The sequence below is a fragment of the Molothrus aeneus genome, chromosome 14 (assembly GCF_037042795.1).
Source record: "Molothrus aeneus isolate 106 chromosome 14, BPBGC_Maene_1.0, whole genome shotgun sequence".
NCBI classification, from domain to species: Eukaryota; Metazoa; Chordata; class Aves; order Passeriformes; family Icteridae; genus Molothrus; species Molothrus aeneus.
This window is the reverse complement of record NC_089659.1, coordinates 1,523,881-1,539,739: the sequence shown is the minus strand read 5'-3', so window position 1 is coordinate 1,539,739 and position 15,859 is coordinate 1,523,881. Positions and strand designations below refer to the sequence as shown.

General features: G+C 48.8%; 1 protein-coding gene across 11 annotated transcripts in view; it reads right to left on the bottom strand.

The window, feature by feature from the left end:
- ARHGEF9 (Cdc42 guanine nucleotide exchange factor 9) overlaps window positions 1-15,859 on the bottom strand; it is a 179,380-nt gene that overhangs the window by 70,568 nt on the left and 92,953 nt on the right. The gene's annotated exons all lie outside the window — the stretch shown is intronic.

Genomic DNA, 15,859 nt, shown 5'->3' with positions numbered 1-15,859 from the left:
ATCCCAGCACTGGTGCCTTCCACACCAGCAGCCATGCATCCAGCCAGGACACCCCCTGCCCCTCTGAGTGACAGCTGTGTGCTTTTACCAAAGCAATAAACTGTGTTTATGTGCTGCCCACTGCAGGCATTCTGTGCTGAGCACTGAGGCTGCCCCAGCAAAAACAGATTTTCCCCATGCGCTAATCAGCCTGTCAGAGCCATCCTGGGCTCTTTAGTTCTGCCACTGAGACACCCTGACCATGGACTTGGGCTGCCTCCAAGTCCCAGTTTGAGCTCACAGGGACAGAGCTCAACCCTGTGGCCATTCCAGACCTTGCTGAGGTGAGGCTCTGAGAGTGCCCTCACAGCTGGGGGAGGAACACAAGGCACACAGACAATAACCCCTCACTGTGGGTGTGCAAGTGGAGAAGCTCCTGATGCAAGTCTGGCATCCCCAAACCCCTGTTAATCACTGCCTGCACAGTGGGAACCTGAAGGAGACCTTCCAGCACAGCTCCAGGTTCTCAGCATCAACAGAGAACACTGAAGTCATCCAGACAATCCAGTCAACAGATTAAAGGGCCTGATTTACCATTTGCCTTGGACTGGCTCTCCTTTACAACTCTGATCTCCTTGGCTTTGGGACAGCAGGAGCTGCAGTCCCAGCCCTGCAGTTGTGGACTCAGTCACACAAAGCAGCAAGACCTACAAGGCTTAACCTGGCAGTGCCCTTCATCCTCCAAATCCAGACAGATCCACTCAGTGGGCAGCAAAGCAAAGCTGTGCTCCTCCCACTTCCACTTTGACAAATTGTCCCTTCTAATCCAAAATCAGCTGCAGAAGAAACCTTGGTCCCCTTTGCCCCCTTTGTGTGTCATACAGGGGATTGGCCTCACGAGCCTCACGAGGTCCTGGACCAGGCACAGAACAAGCCCTCAGGGGATGGCTGAACTCGTGGGCACCTCCTGCTTCACTGAGGGGTCATCCCACATCTGGGCTTTTGAGACACAGCTGGAGGGAGCTGGGCACCACAGGGTCCCACCCAAACCAGCAGCAGCTGCAGTCAGATGGTGGTGGACCCCCAGCTCACCCCAGAGCTGGCTCAGCAAAGCAGGGGAGCCACATCTGGAGAAGTACCAGTTACAGAGACTGATTCCTGAGCCCAGTGCAACAGCTGGATGCTCAGAGGTGTTTCAGTGCCTCCTCACAGCCCCTTGCTCTGCCCCCAGTCAGGGTTCCTGGATGCTCTCATAAATAAGGATCAGTTTAAAGCACAGGGACCCCAAGGACAGATCTGGAGGGGATGAGACTTCAGGGCTGAAGAAACCCCACAATACATTTGAGACCAGGTACCATTTATCCGTTCTTGTGCCAGGACTGAGCTCTTCTCCTTCACCAGGGCTTCCCCTCTGCCATATTCATGGACACTGTCCAGGTCTGGCTTCCCAGGTAGGGAAGTTCTGCCCTTCCAGCCCCCAGCTTTTCCTTCCCCCAGGCACTTCACCAGCCCTTTCAGGCTTCCACATTCCCTGCCTGCATTTTTCTGGAACACAGATGACCAGAATTGCAAATACTATTCCCAAAGGGACTTTAGCAGAGATTTGTGGAACAGCATGAAATATTTATTGCAGTGTCACAGAGATCTCCCAGAAATGCCTCACATGTCCCCCTTTCCCCACGGCCACCTCCCACCCGTGGCTCACAGGGATCCTGCACTCAGTTCCTCTCAGTAAATGCTCTAGAGTACGTTCTCTTTGGCTGGAAAATCAGTTTTCTTGTCAAAAAATGAACGGGGTTGGCCTGACACTTGTTCCTTTTGTTAATGCCATTGGGTATTTCAGTCCCTTCTGCACTGATGAGGAACCAGGAACAGAGCTATTACGCAGGAGCCGTGTTCCTGCTGCTTCTGCTTCAGCTGACAGAGCCTCTGCTGTCACTTCACACACAGCCAGTTCTGGGCACAAACTGCCACAGAAACGTCACTGAGCCCAAACTTCAGAGGGACTGTGCTTCAAACCCTCCCAGCCTACTTTGCAAAAATCCATTCCTGAGCCCGAGGCACAAATCCCAGCTCCGAGGAGCGGGCAGGGACTGCAGAGGGACACAGAGGGACAGACAGAGGGACACCTCAGCCCTTTTGTGCTGTTAACACACAGGTCTGGAAGGTGCTTTCAGGGGATGTCAGGAGCTGGGGGGGCTTTGCAAGGTGTTCTTGATCTCAAGGAGAAAGGCTCCAAGTCCTTTATTCTCAGTGATCACTGCCAGCCCTTGCTCTCAGCTCCAGGAAGGGATCCACATCCCAGGAATCCTGCAAGCAAGCCTTGCCCTTTTGGAACACAAATCCAGCTCAGCCTGTACCAAAAGGACGGCGAGAACTGGAGCTCCAGCCATGCCACGTGCTGAGCCCATTGAGAGAATGTCAGGGCCTCAAATGAAAAGATCCAGTTTAATTTATCTTGCAAGACATCTTGCTGCATCCATGAAGCCATGCAGCTCTCTCAGGGCAGGGTTATGGAGACAGAACCTGACATCTGCAGCAGCAGGAGATGACAAACTGGAGAAAGGTCAGCATGAAATATTATTTTCTCAGAGAATTCAACACAGGAGCTCTTCACTCCAGAAAGTTCACGTCTCTTGGCTTCAAGGCTGAGCTTACTGCTGTGGTCAGAGGTATTCAGCCAAAGACCTTGGACAGAGCTTCTCTGCCATAAAGTCAGGTTCTCCCACACTGCAGCTGAGGGAGTCATCTGGACTCCCTGATAGCCAGTGAAGAGAAAGAGGCACATCTGGAGTGTGATTCATCCTGGCTATTTCAGCAACCTACCTTCCAGCCAGGTGAATCATGCCCTAGAATTCACTGTGTTTAACTGGCTGAGGCAGAAGTTTGCATTTCCCACATCTTAATGTTCATCCCATCTACAATTTGGCCATTGCCAAAACCAAAGAATGGAATTGAAGAATGATAATCCCTATAGGAATAGTGAAATATTAAAGACACTCTCTCAGACACAGAACTTTTCTGTAGGGTGAAGGTTGATGGAAATAAAGTTATGCTCTCTGTGCCCACCAGAGGAATTCACAAAATCTTAGCCTTGTAAATTTACAAAAACTGGAACTTAGATATTTGGGAAAGTGTCCTACCCATAGGAAAGGAGAAGCAGCGAGAAGAAATGCAGCAGGTGACAAGGACATTCAGTGTGCCATCCCCTGAACACTGCCTGTCTGCCAGGTGGAAATCCTACTTCCTCTTAAAATCAATTATTCTTGTCAGTTGCTTGTTCCAAGTAAAGAGCCCAAAGAGAAAATCCCTCAATGCCTTCACCTCACAACATGAGTGCAGCAATGCCCAGGAGCATTTGGGACCTGCAGAGCTGAGAACAATCATTGCTGCTGTACAGGAGCCTGCAGAGCACTTTGTGGGGAGCAGGAAAAACTTTCACAGTGGGCAGAAGAGAAGATGAACTCTTGGGATGTTGTGTGGGGTGGGCACCAGGCACTGTCCAACAAACACAGGGCACAGAGAGGAGGGGCCACTTCCACAGCCCAGCACCACAAAGCAATGAATTTAATGAGGAAAAGAAAAAGGGCAAAAAGACAAGGCTCTGTCTAACTCCAGGCACAGGTTAAACACACACAGAACAGGGGGGATGATCCCTGAACCTCCAGGACCAGCTCAGCCTTCCCAGGATTTCCCCCAGAGGTTTCCAGAGCAAACCTGCAAGAACTCAGTCACAAACCCTCCCTCTAGAGATGCTCCCTCACTCCCAGCACAACAGGTGAGTGCTTTACAACAGTGAGCAAAGCCAGAGGAAAGGAAGGAAACCATTCCTGCTGAAGGGCTGGGAGGATTTTGCTTTCTCTTCCTGTCTGGTGGCATTTCCAGGATGGAACGTGGCCACTGGAAATCCAGAATTACATTAGAGGTGCTGCCAAAATAAAATGACAACAACAGCAAAGAGTAAAAAAAGGATTTCAGGGGACTCTGCAAGGCCCCAGCTCTGACAGCACACGTGCCAGGGATGCTGAACTCTGTCCTCACCAGGGCTGGGAGAGCTCAGAAAGGTCCATCTGACCAAAGATCCCCACTGCCTCCTTCTCCCCTTGCATTTTCCAAAGCCAAAGGGCTTTAAGGTGTCTTTAATGCCACACTGGAGCTTCCAATGAATAAAAAGGTGCTCAAAAGTGGGAGTTTGACTCCAGATTTTACAACTTTCTCTTCTGGCCATGCCTTTGTGGCACCTTTATCAAGATCAGATAAATGTCCCCATCCAAGTAAGCAGGAAAATAAAGAATAAAAGGAGTAAGAGGAACAGCTCCCTGTTTGTTACAGGAGCTGGTGGGATCTGTCTGACCCCGTTACTGGAGCAGGTCTGGAGCAAACCCACACGAGCCAAAGGAGAGGAAGGGAAGGGGAATGCCTCTCCCAGCTGTATCCACAGCACATCCTGGTGAAAAAAGCCCAGGAACACCACTGAGGATGGCTGCCCAAAGCACATTTACAGAGTGACCTCTGAGCCAGGGCTTACAACTCCTCCCAGGCCTCTGCAGGGTTTAAATCTCTGAGCCATGACCCAGCTGAGTCCCTGCAGAGGGACTTTGCTCCAGCTCCACATGACAGAACCAACTAGAAAATTATTCTGGGGAATGGGTGAGCCTCTGCCTCCAATCTGGTGCATTTTCCCTGGCTCTGCTCACTCCCCAAGCCAGGATGCACAATTGGACAAGAACATCTGCTCCACCTCAGCCCCTGCCTGCAGTGAGGCAGTCGAGGATTAAACATCTTTGAGTGAAATCAGCCACTACTGCAAAGTTTAACTAAATATTCCCAACACAGCAACACTTACTGGCTTCTTGTGGGCCAGCCTGAAGAAGAAATCAGGGGCTTAGTGGTCCATGGAGACTGAAATGTGCACAAAAGGGCCATTCAAACCACTCTCACCTGTCCATTCCTCTTTCAGGGATAAATAATCACTGCAAGCCCACAAGATTCCAAGATCCTTTTCAGCACAGAGCTTCTCACGAATCCAAAATGCACTTTATGAAGAGCCACATTCACATAAAACCCTAAATAAATCTATCATCATTCACCATCTCCTAAGAAAACTTCAAGGACCTCAAAGTTTCCAGCACCATGGTCTCTGGGAATATGAACAATCTTTAAGGCAGGAAAGTGTTTCTCTATTAGATCATTTATTACTGCATCAGTAGAGTTGTAACAGTAAAAAATGAGAGCTCTGGGTAGTTCCCTTTCAAATCTGTGTTACATAAACTGTGTCCTCCTCCACGGGAGCAGGAGGCAGGAATAGGAACAGGCTGTGAGGGGAGGAGGGAGAAATGTGGTGAGTGGATGCCATTTGCTCAAATTGTTCTTGTACAGAGCTGCCCTTTGTTCAGACAACATCAAAGCCCTGTAAAACCACAATAGCATTTCCCACACTGTGTTCACCGGCCCTTCCACAATGGAGGCAGCCAAAACAGCTTCAAAGAAGGATACACAGAGGGTGTTCAAAGGAATCACTGCTGGGGGAAGGACAGGGCCCAGCCAAGGGAGAGCACGGTGATCCCAGAGGGGAGGCACTCACAGTGCTCAGTGCCAGCAGCAAGCACAGCCTCCCAGAGCCCCCAGCTCTGCTGGCATCAGAGCCATCAGCTCCCAGCCATGCCCACGCAGTGAGGAGGGGAGCAGGGCAGGCCCGGCTTCAGTCTCACACCCTGCTGCTCCTCCCAGCCAGGACAGGGCTGCTCAGCTGCTGGAGCAGAGCACAGGAGAACAGCCCCCAGCCCATCCTGCTGCACTCCTGCTCTTGCATTATCTCCCCAGAGTCCCTTTGATGGTGTGTTTATTTTTAAAGCTCTCGTCAGGAATTATACAAAGTGAATAATGCCCAATCTCAGTGAATGGCCCCACGGCTCATTCACAAACACAGGGGAGGGCAGCTCCACTTGATTTGCTCATTCTCTCAAGAGGTGCAATCACCCAAAGGTTAAGCACAAGTCAAAGAATTTCCCTTTCTGCTTTCAAGCCCCTTGATGAATTTAACTAATGACTGGATTTCAGCTGAAAGAGGCTGATTGGAGTGAGAGTCTCCCATATCCCAGATTCTGGGAAGGCTGCCACACTCGGTTGGAAGCATTATCTATCTTTCATTTATCTGTATATTATGTGGAGAGTCAGTACAGACAGAAAGATTCCTCAGGACTGGCTTGTTCTGTTATTCATTGATTTCCACTTCCCTGAGAAGATCTCACCTGGCAGATAGGAAATCACCTGGCCTCAGCCAGGCTGCAGCAGCAGAGCCCAGGGGATGGCATTAGTCTCATTTTCCACCTTATTGTGATTATTGCCCATGTCATTCCTATTAATAACAGCAGCCACAAGGCAGGGCCATGGATGAAGAGCCGAGTAAAACCCTGGCAGCAGTGAGGAGGAGAATGGAAGGTGGTAAGGAGGCAGAGGGACCCCACTGAAGCACAGCCCACGCAGGTGTGAGGTGCTGGGATGGAGCATATGTCACCCTAATTGCTCCCCAAGCCCTCCTGTGCATGGGGCACATCAACCTCCCCTTGCCTCATGACATATCTTTCCTGCAGAGTAATTACAAATAACCACTTGCCATCATCTTTTAACTCAGATAAATGATGGGACTGGGGCTGGAAGTCCAAGTTTGAACTGCTCCAGGGCAAGCAGCACCTTGAGCAAGCAGAGCCAGGGCAGCTGCCAGGGCTGTGGGCAGGGGCTGTCAGCACAGATCCCTCACTGCAGCACTCAGCAACAAACAATCAACACCCTCCAAGAGCCAAACCGAAGATACTCACACAAATCCCAGCCTCCTGCCCCCAGAAGGGACTCCTGACATTCCCAAGTCAAGGCCACAACAGCCTCAAAGACCTGGAGTTGTTCTGAAATCCCTCCTGAGCAGGGGGCTGGAGCTTTGATTTCCACCCAGCCCAGCCTCAGTGGCTGAGCCTGCAGAAGATGCCTGGGGGTGGGGAGCAGCCAGGATTCCCAAGGTGTGCTCCCAGCCTCACAAAGCCCTGTCAGAACCCAGGACATCCCTCTGGGTGCCCTGGAGGGTCCAGGTCCCTGGTTGGGGGCTCAGAGACCTTGGCACAAAGCCAAAGACACCTGTGCTTTTGATTTTAACCCATGGAGAAAATTATCAATTTTATGTGAAGATTTACAAGCCACGAGAGTTTAAGGAGAATGATAGTTAATTTGTCACAAGGTAGAAAAATAGAATTTTGGGATTTTTAGAATGGGGGTTCAGAAGCCAAGATGGAGGGATTTGGGAGTGCCTTGTCCTTCTTCTTTCTTCTCCTTGGCCTCCATCTTCTGGGTGATGGTGGCAATTTTGGATTGGTTTAGAGTGGAGATGGACTGTCTAACATAGGTGATAGGTATTGGGAAATTACTGTAAATAAAGTACAAAGAGTTCTTAGTATAAGAAGATAACACCACCTCTGGGGCAGTCAGTGGGCACAGATCACCCTGCTGGACAGATCTCAGCAGGTCAGAAAAAGAATGTGATGGATAACAGAGAATAAACAACCTTGAAAACCAGAGCTGAAGAATCCTGACTCCTTCTTCAATCTCAGGGCTGGGAAAAAGAGACTTTCCAACACTTGGGGTCATCTCAAGCACAGAGACCCCAGGACCAGCCCAGCAAGGACTGGGCCCAGTAACTCTGAGGCACCATGAACAACCAGGAGGGACCTGCTGCTCTCTCTGTCACCGAGGGGCAGAGTAAGGCAGATAAGCAAAGAGAATATTACTAAATAAATAGAAATATTATTAAATAGCTATAAATTCAGCTCTGGGAATGTACAGAGAAGGACAAGATGCTGCTGGGGAATGCTGAGCCCAGGGCTGAGGGACACAGCATGGACAAACAGCATGGACACCATCCTGAGCATCCCTATGCCCGTGGTGCAGCCAATCCACAGCCTCAAAACACCTCCAGGGATGACCAAGACTTGACTGGAAATGTCAGGAATGCCAAATCCAGGCTCATTTTACCCCAAAAGCCTGTCCTTATTCGAACTAGAAAGCAAACAACTTCCCTGCCATGGAGCAGACTGTGGGAAAACTGAGTTCATCTGAGCAACCAAATGGTTTTTGCAAGGAGAGGAGATAAAATTGTCATTGCTCTGAGGAAAGCAAGAGTAACCCTCCTTTTAAAGGGTATTTATGTTAAAATGCACATCACCTGTTACTCTGGACACAGAAGTTTCCAAAGCAGAAAGGAATTAAGGAGAAAATCACACAAATGACTCCCAGTGGATTGCATTATTTGAATTATTTAACACAACTCCTTACAAAGGGAGCAACACACAAATCTGCTCATCCCAGACGTGGGATCTGTGTCCCAGCTCCCAGGCAAGGCTGGTGACACACAGCTAAGCCATGCAGCTGTCCCCAGCAGGAGGGATGGCACAGAGACACCAGGGGCACCCAGAGCAGCCACGTCCCTCACCCAGAGCCAGGAGCCCCCAGGGAAATGAAGGGACAGGAGCAGAACTCACAAAACTCCGTGTGGATACTTTGTCCTCTAAAAGCTGACACAGTTGGCCAGGTTTAAAAATCCTGGAAGGAAATGAATTCAAATGCAGGACTAGGAATACAAACCAGGAACATCTCTCCTGGATGGCCAGGACAGGGAAGCAGCAGCAAGAGCCCCTCTGTGACTGAGTCACTGCCATGTGTCCTAAAACCCCATTTAATAATGAAGCAGAGGCCTGGATTGTGTCATGTTGGCCCACAATGTATGAAACACATCCCCAGGAATCCTCAATAATCATATATTGGTATTGTAGTAAGAGGCCAACATGATAATATTAAAAAAAAGGGTATTTTTAGTACTGAGAACTTGGAACTTAAAAAGTAGTGGCTGTTATTAGTGCAAATCAATGCCCAGGCTGGATTAAAGTCCAGATGAATGTATTACACTGATTAAATTCACCACCTGGGCTCCTTATTTGCTGTTCTCATCTCCTGGTTTCTCAGGGTAAGTCCCTGCAGCTCCCATCTAACAAAGTCAAGGAGGGGCTTGTTGGCAGAGGAGGGGAATGACATCTACAAACTGTTTCACAGACCCTGAGCTCACAGAAATTTAATTAAAGGAAGCACAAAGGCAGCAATGGCTGAAGAATCAACACCTGGCCCCAGGAACCAGCACTTTTGGGTGACTGCAGGGGCAGTGGGAGCCTTTTCTCCCAAGCCAGGAAAAAGCAGAGCCCATCCAGCTGCCCTGTGCAAACCAAGAGCCACCCAGTGAAAAATCCCATTAATTCCACTTCCAGTAGCAAAAGGAAAAACCAGGATGAGCACCCAGAATTAGAAATGGCCAGAGAAAGCTTTTTGCCACCAAAATGATGATATTCATGAGAATTATTCCAACAAAACCAGAAATCATCCTCAGATATCCAGGTTTCCAGCACCTGGACCAAAAAGCAGCCATGGGCATCCTGAGGGAGCACAGGGATGAGCAGTCCCTGCCCTCCAGCACCCCCATTCTGGCAGCAAGGGCACAGCAGACCCAGGCAGGCACATCTCACACCCACATTTCACCCTCCATCCCCAGCTCTGGCAGGGCACACAGGCAGGACTTCAAAGACAGAAAGCCAGGAGATGAGAGCAAAGCAGCTTCTCCCCTTGAGCCTCTGGTTGAGCCAAAGCCTGTGGCATCCTCTGGCTCTCCCAGGCCCTCCAGTGACCCCAGAACTGCCTCACCCAGAGCTGCAAAGCACTGAGCACTCCCAGAGCAAACCCTGCCCTCCTGCTGGGGCAATGAGAGCACAGGGGTGGCACTGCAAGGCCATTGGGAACATGGAGTCAAAATTTCATTTCTCACCTCATTCTGGGATCTCACACACCACAGTAAGGACTGGGTGCTCGTCAGAGGCACGGGATTGTCCTGCACATTGCCATGGCATCCTCTGAGCCTCTTACAGGGGCACCTGTGGCAATGGAGAGCGCAGGGGTGGCACTGCAGGGCTGTGTCACACCCCACATTTGTCCCTGGCTTCCAACAGTGACACTCCAGCTGGGATCTCACATCATGCTCTTATTCCCATCACTTTTGCCTCCTAAAAGCTGAGGGGACAGTGCTGGCTGGGAAGGCTGTCATCACAGGAAGGTAATTGTCACTGTGGTATTTTATGAAAAATCCTTTTGCCAGGATTTCTTTTCCTGGGAAGCTGGGAACGTTCAGCTTCTCCCTGTTTTGTTATTTTGGAATGTGATTTGGAGAACTGTTTATCTAATATGTGAATTGTTTTAATTTAATGACTAATCTCAGTCCAGCTGTGTTGGGACTATGGTGAGTCACGGGTTATTATTTTTTCTTTTCTAGTTTTCTGATTTTTTTTCTTTAGTATAGTTTTAGTATATTATTTTTTAAAAATATAATATAATATAACAATTATAATTATAATTATAATATAATATAATAATAATATAATTTAAATATGATGATATGATATGATATGATATGATATGATATGATATGATATGATATGATATGATATATAATATAATATAATATAATATAATATAATATAATATAATATAATATAATATAATATAATATAATATAATATAATATAATATAATATAATATAATATAATATAATATCAGCCTTCTAAGAACATGGAGTCAAATTTTCATTTCTCACCTCGTCCTGGGGCCTCACAACACCACAGTAAGGACTGGGTGCTCGTTAGAGGCACAGGATTGTCCTGCAGATTGCCATGGCATCCTCTGAGCCTCTTACAGGGACTGGCCAGCTCAGCACAGGGATGGATGTGCAGCCTTCCACCTCTAAGCTGCCTTGTTCAGCTCAGCCTAGCCATGAATGGAAGTCATGGCTGATGGCTGCTCACTTTTCATGGACAACTGCCAGAGCCAGAATGTCCCTTCACTGGGAGTAACTCAAGGCAGCCACTGGCCACAGCCTCCGACCTCAGCTGGGCTTGGATAGCACTGCCACAGGATGGAAAGGTCAGATCGGGAGTTTTTCCAAGCCATCACCACATTCTGACCCAGGAGCTGCTCAGGAGCCAGCAGCAATGCAGGCACAGAACAGCCCTGAGCATCCCCATCTCCCTGCTCCCATCTCCCAGCCCCACAGGCTCTGCACAGCCCCACACCCTGAGAGCTCTGGCAGGAGCCCTGGAGCCCTGCCAGAGGGGTGGGATGGGCAGGGACTCCACCAGGACACATCAGTGTCACCTCATCCATTGTGTAATTGTCCCTTTCCCCTCTCTCCAGGTCATGCTGCACAGGACAGGAGCAAGTGCTGTCCCTTCCCTGTCCCACTTCACCTCATCGGGGGGCACATTTGTGCCTGCTGCAAGGAAATGAGCACCTGGATGGTGCTGGAGAGATCAGCTCTGCACCAAGATAATTCTATTCAAAGTCTAGAGGGCAAAGCTGTCACAGATGAAGTATGTCTGTGTATTATCTGTTGGCAAACACGGGATGTAATGGCAGCCACTCAACTTAATGGCTCAAATTCCAGCTCCTCCGAAGGAGCCCATCGCCCTGCATGTAATCACAGAATGTATTTAAAAGTATAATTTCCATCCAGAAGGACCAGAGCTGGAGCAATATGACTCATGCAGCTCCCTGTGCATTGGGAAACATGTCAGGAAGCCTGGGAATTTGTGAGCCCATTGCTCACAGCCCCATCTGTAGAAACTGGGCTGTGGACATGATTCCTCAAACCATTCCTCTGGCATCCCTGGGAGCCTGGAGGCTGCTGAGCCCCCACAGTTGGGCCTTTGCACCCAAGGGACCAGAAACACCCTGAGAGGCACAGGGATACAAATACCAAAGAGAAAGGCAATGGAATTAAAAGGCATCTCTCCCCATGTACCTATTCCAGCACTCCAGAGCTCCACAGTTACAGCTGCAAACTCAGCTCCATTTCTGCCATAACAAAATCATCTCCACAGCATAATTAGTGTGCTCGTGTTAAAATGGGTACAAATGCAGGGGAAGAGGCATCCAAATATGATTTGTTTTTCAAGACAACATGATGTTTTCCCTGGCTAATAGATTCGATTCATTAAGGAATAACAAGAGCCAAGCACCACTTACAGCAAACCTTGCTGCTTTTAGCAGTGAATTATCCATCCCCAGATTGGTTTGCACACTATGCTTTTTTACCTGCTATGACTTGACAACCTTTTTTAGTCTAACCTGCCTACACATGGCTTACAAAATATCTCTTCTGTAACTACTGCTTAAAATCCTGCTTATTCCTAATTTCCTTAATAGCTCAATTAAGTCCCCAGCACTGTTCTGCTCTGGGACTGGATGACTTCCACATTCACAAGCAATTTTCAAGGTACTCAGATAGTTTGTGTGAGCAGGTATTTGCACTAGGATTTGCAACACTCTCTCAGGGCAAACATCTGAGTTGTCTGAAGGGGTTTTGAATGAATAATTTCCTGTGTTATCCACCTTCCTCTAGAAATAACGCTCCATCTGTTCATGGAACAGTTCCCTTCTCTTACCCAGGCAGGAGGAAGGTCATGCAAGGGAAAGAAAAATTTGCACATCCCCAACGCCCTCCAACAAAACACAAGGCACGTACCTGGCCAAGGTCATTAAGCAGTCAGGGGAAGAAATACAGCTGTCAGGTTAAGGGGAGTGAGTAATCACCCAGTGCATCATTGCTGCGACAAGCACCCCAGGACACGGGCTGGAGTCACAACATGTCCTGTGCAATTAATCACTAATCACAACCTGCTACAGAGAAGGCAAATGGCAACTCCAAAGGTGAACCAAAATGTTACCTTCAAAACACCTAAGCTTAAAAAAAAACCCCAAACCTGAAAATAAATTCAATTGTCCAAGCTGAGGGGAAAGGCAAATGGAGTGTGTATAAAATGCCCAGCAGCCTCTGGGTGGGAAGCAGCTCCTGTGGGACGTGATTCACCCCAGAAGAACTGGCAGCAGCAGAGCCCATGTGAAGCTAATCCCTGGCTGTGCTGTTGAAGATCTGTCCTTTCCCTGGCCTGTCCCCCTGCCTGGCCTACAGAACCCTGCAGTGGTTTCCATGAGAACAGCAGGGCTCTGCTCATCCTCCCTGGCTCCCTGTGCAGAGCTCCTGCCTGGCCTGGCCTCTCTCCTCCTGCATGTTTGGGGTAACCACTGGCAGTAAATTGGTCACTCCTAGCAGCTGGATAGCCCTCGACCCAGGAGCACTCACAGTCACAGAGTTACCAAATCACTGAGGCTGGAAAACAACTCCAAGGTCATCAAAACCAACCTTTGACCGGATGCCACCACAGCATGGAGTGCCAGGAGGGAATGGGTAAATGCAAGTGCTGCTCTGGCTTCAGTTCAGAAATGATCCAGGAGCCTCAAAGACAGCTGGGCTCCTGCTCTGAAGAAAAGCAACCAACTTCCCTCCCAGTCACACCTCACAAAGCATCTCGACTTTGTCTCTGGTGGAAAGGAACCTCCAGGAGCAGCTCTTGGCTGGAGGTGATGCATTCCTGGGCTGGAGCATCTGATCCACCCCCCACAATGACCAAATTGCAAGAGGTTCTTGCTGTTCCCTGCTTGGACAGGGCTGGGAGAGGCTGGGATTCCCCTGCAATCCTCCTGCACCCAGCTGAGCACAGCCTCGTGTGAGGCTTTGTCCTTACTGAGGAGTGACACCAAAGTCCATGGGAGCACCTGGGAGCCCACGTTCATCAAACACCTCGGGTTGTTCCCTCAAGGAACACCCAACCCTGGTGGCTGATGGACAATTCCAGTGCTGCTTTCCATTCCTAGAGCAAAACTGGAGTAAAGCATGAATGGCAGTCCAGGAGGTTGGCACACACAGGTACAGAGAGATTTGAGAGCACACAGAGCTTGGGTCTGCATTGAAACGTTCCCAAATGGAACTGTCAAGGCTGAGTCCAAGGAATTCCCATCCAAGGATCCACTCAGGCTCAGCCTCAGCTATTTTATATATTATCTGCCTGGCAAGCAGTCTACACTCAGTTATATCCAGTATAGAATTCATATTCCTTTCAGACAGGTTTTCCCAATGCAGAACATGGAAAGGATGCCTTAAAGGATTGGTACTTCTAGGACAGGAATATCCAGAATAGAGACCAAATAACACAGGTGGGAAATTTTGACCTAATGGGAAATCTCCAGCTCTTCTCAGTGTGATTTTTTTTTTTTTTTAGCTAAAAGCAGAAGTTGAGTGTGTGAGCTTCCCTCAGATGTTCCATGTGGTGGGCAGGTCATACCAACCACACTATGGATGGGACAAGCATGGCAAAGGGATCCACCCAGGGAATTCACAGGGATTTTGCAATGCAGTACCACAGGAGATTACATTCACTGATAGTGAAATACGCCCAGATCCCTGAAATAAAACTTTAGCTAGAGTTATTTTGACTATTTGCTGAAAATCAGAGCAGGTACCCTCACTGCTCTGCAGCCCATTTCATTCCTCTCTCTATCACTACAGCAATTTCCTGATATTCCCAAGGCTATGCCAAGTCCTGCCCCATTCTCAAATGTACCATCAATTAAGAACTGATTCTGCTCTTTGAAGGCATCCAAGATGTTCTCTCCAGGAAAGTGCTTGCTAAGTACCCTCCTGAAGACATCTGTAAGGAATTTTTACTACTGGCCTAGATATTTACTTCACCTGGAAGAATTAAGTGGCTCTAAGGAGCTTTTAGTTGAAGTAAATCCTCATTTAAACAAGCCCCAGGAAAGTGGACAGGGAGTTCCAATTGCCTCATTTGCTTTTGTTTTATGACCCACTCAGAAGAAAAGAAACAGGGAAGATGGAATGTGATCTGTGTCTCCCAGGTTTCTGTTGCTATTCCACACCTCACTCCTCAGTGCTCTTCTCTCCTCCAGCACTGCCATGGAAACAATAAATTATCCTACCCTCACAAATTTGCACAATCATTTTTCTGGGCAGTGCTGCTCAAGAAAGGAGCTGCCTCCCTGGAACTGCACAGCTGGGGCAGGCAGGGTGTGCATCCAAAAGGAAGAACTTTGGCAAAGAGCAATTGGAGACGTGGCCAATGGCAATAGGGGTGGGATGGGCAACTGGGCCAGTGCCTCCATGGTCAGGCATGATGGACAAACCCCTTCTCCTTCCTGTTTCATCTGTAATAGCTGGAGTCAGGCAGAACCTGGACATCCCAAAAGCATGGAGAGGTTCTTCCTTGGGTTTGTGTTGGGTTGGTTTCCTGGCTGAGATCCTATGTTTCCTGGAGCAGACACAGGTGGGAGAGGCTGTCCCAAGTCTGCTGTTACCCCACAGGAGATGGCATGGTTTCCACACCAACATGATGGAAAAAAGGATAATTTCCCCTCCAGTTCAGCTGCAGTCTTTGATAACCTGGATCACAGCCCGAGTCTGCTGTCACACAGGTTTAGGATCCTGTGATGCAGCACAAAGCAATAAAAAACGAGTGCAGAAAACCAAAGCCAACATTTGCTGTGGTCTTTGATAGCTTTCCATGTCCATGGCAATGTGCAAGAGGTGATGCTCTTCCCTGACATTCTCTGCTAATATCAAACAGGCAAACCTTGGGAATGCATCTGAGAACTGAGAAACAGCTGAAAAACAGGAAGCAAACTCATTCCAACCCCATATTCAATGGGAGAGATGCTCCCAGGGCCAGGAATCCCAGGAGCAGCAGAGGCAGGGAGTCAGAGAGGAGCTGGGGATGCACTGAAATGAGAGCAAGATCCACGGGAGGCTGTAACATCCCCTCCTCCATGGCTTGTTCTGCACCAAGCAACTCATTCCAGACAGATATGGACAGCGTGGGAGGCATTCAGAGAAAAAGCAACAAATTTTATCAGAGGTTCTGGAAGGATTAATACCCAGGAAAAGATTAA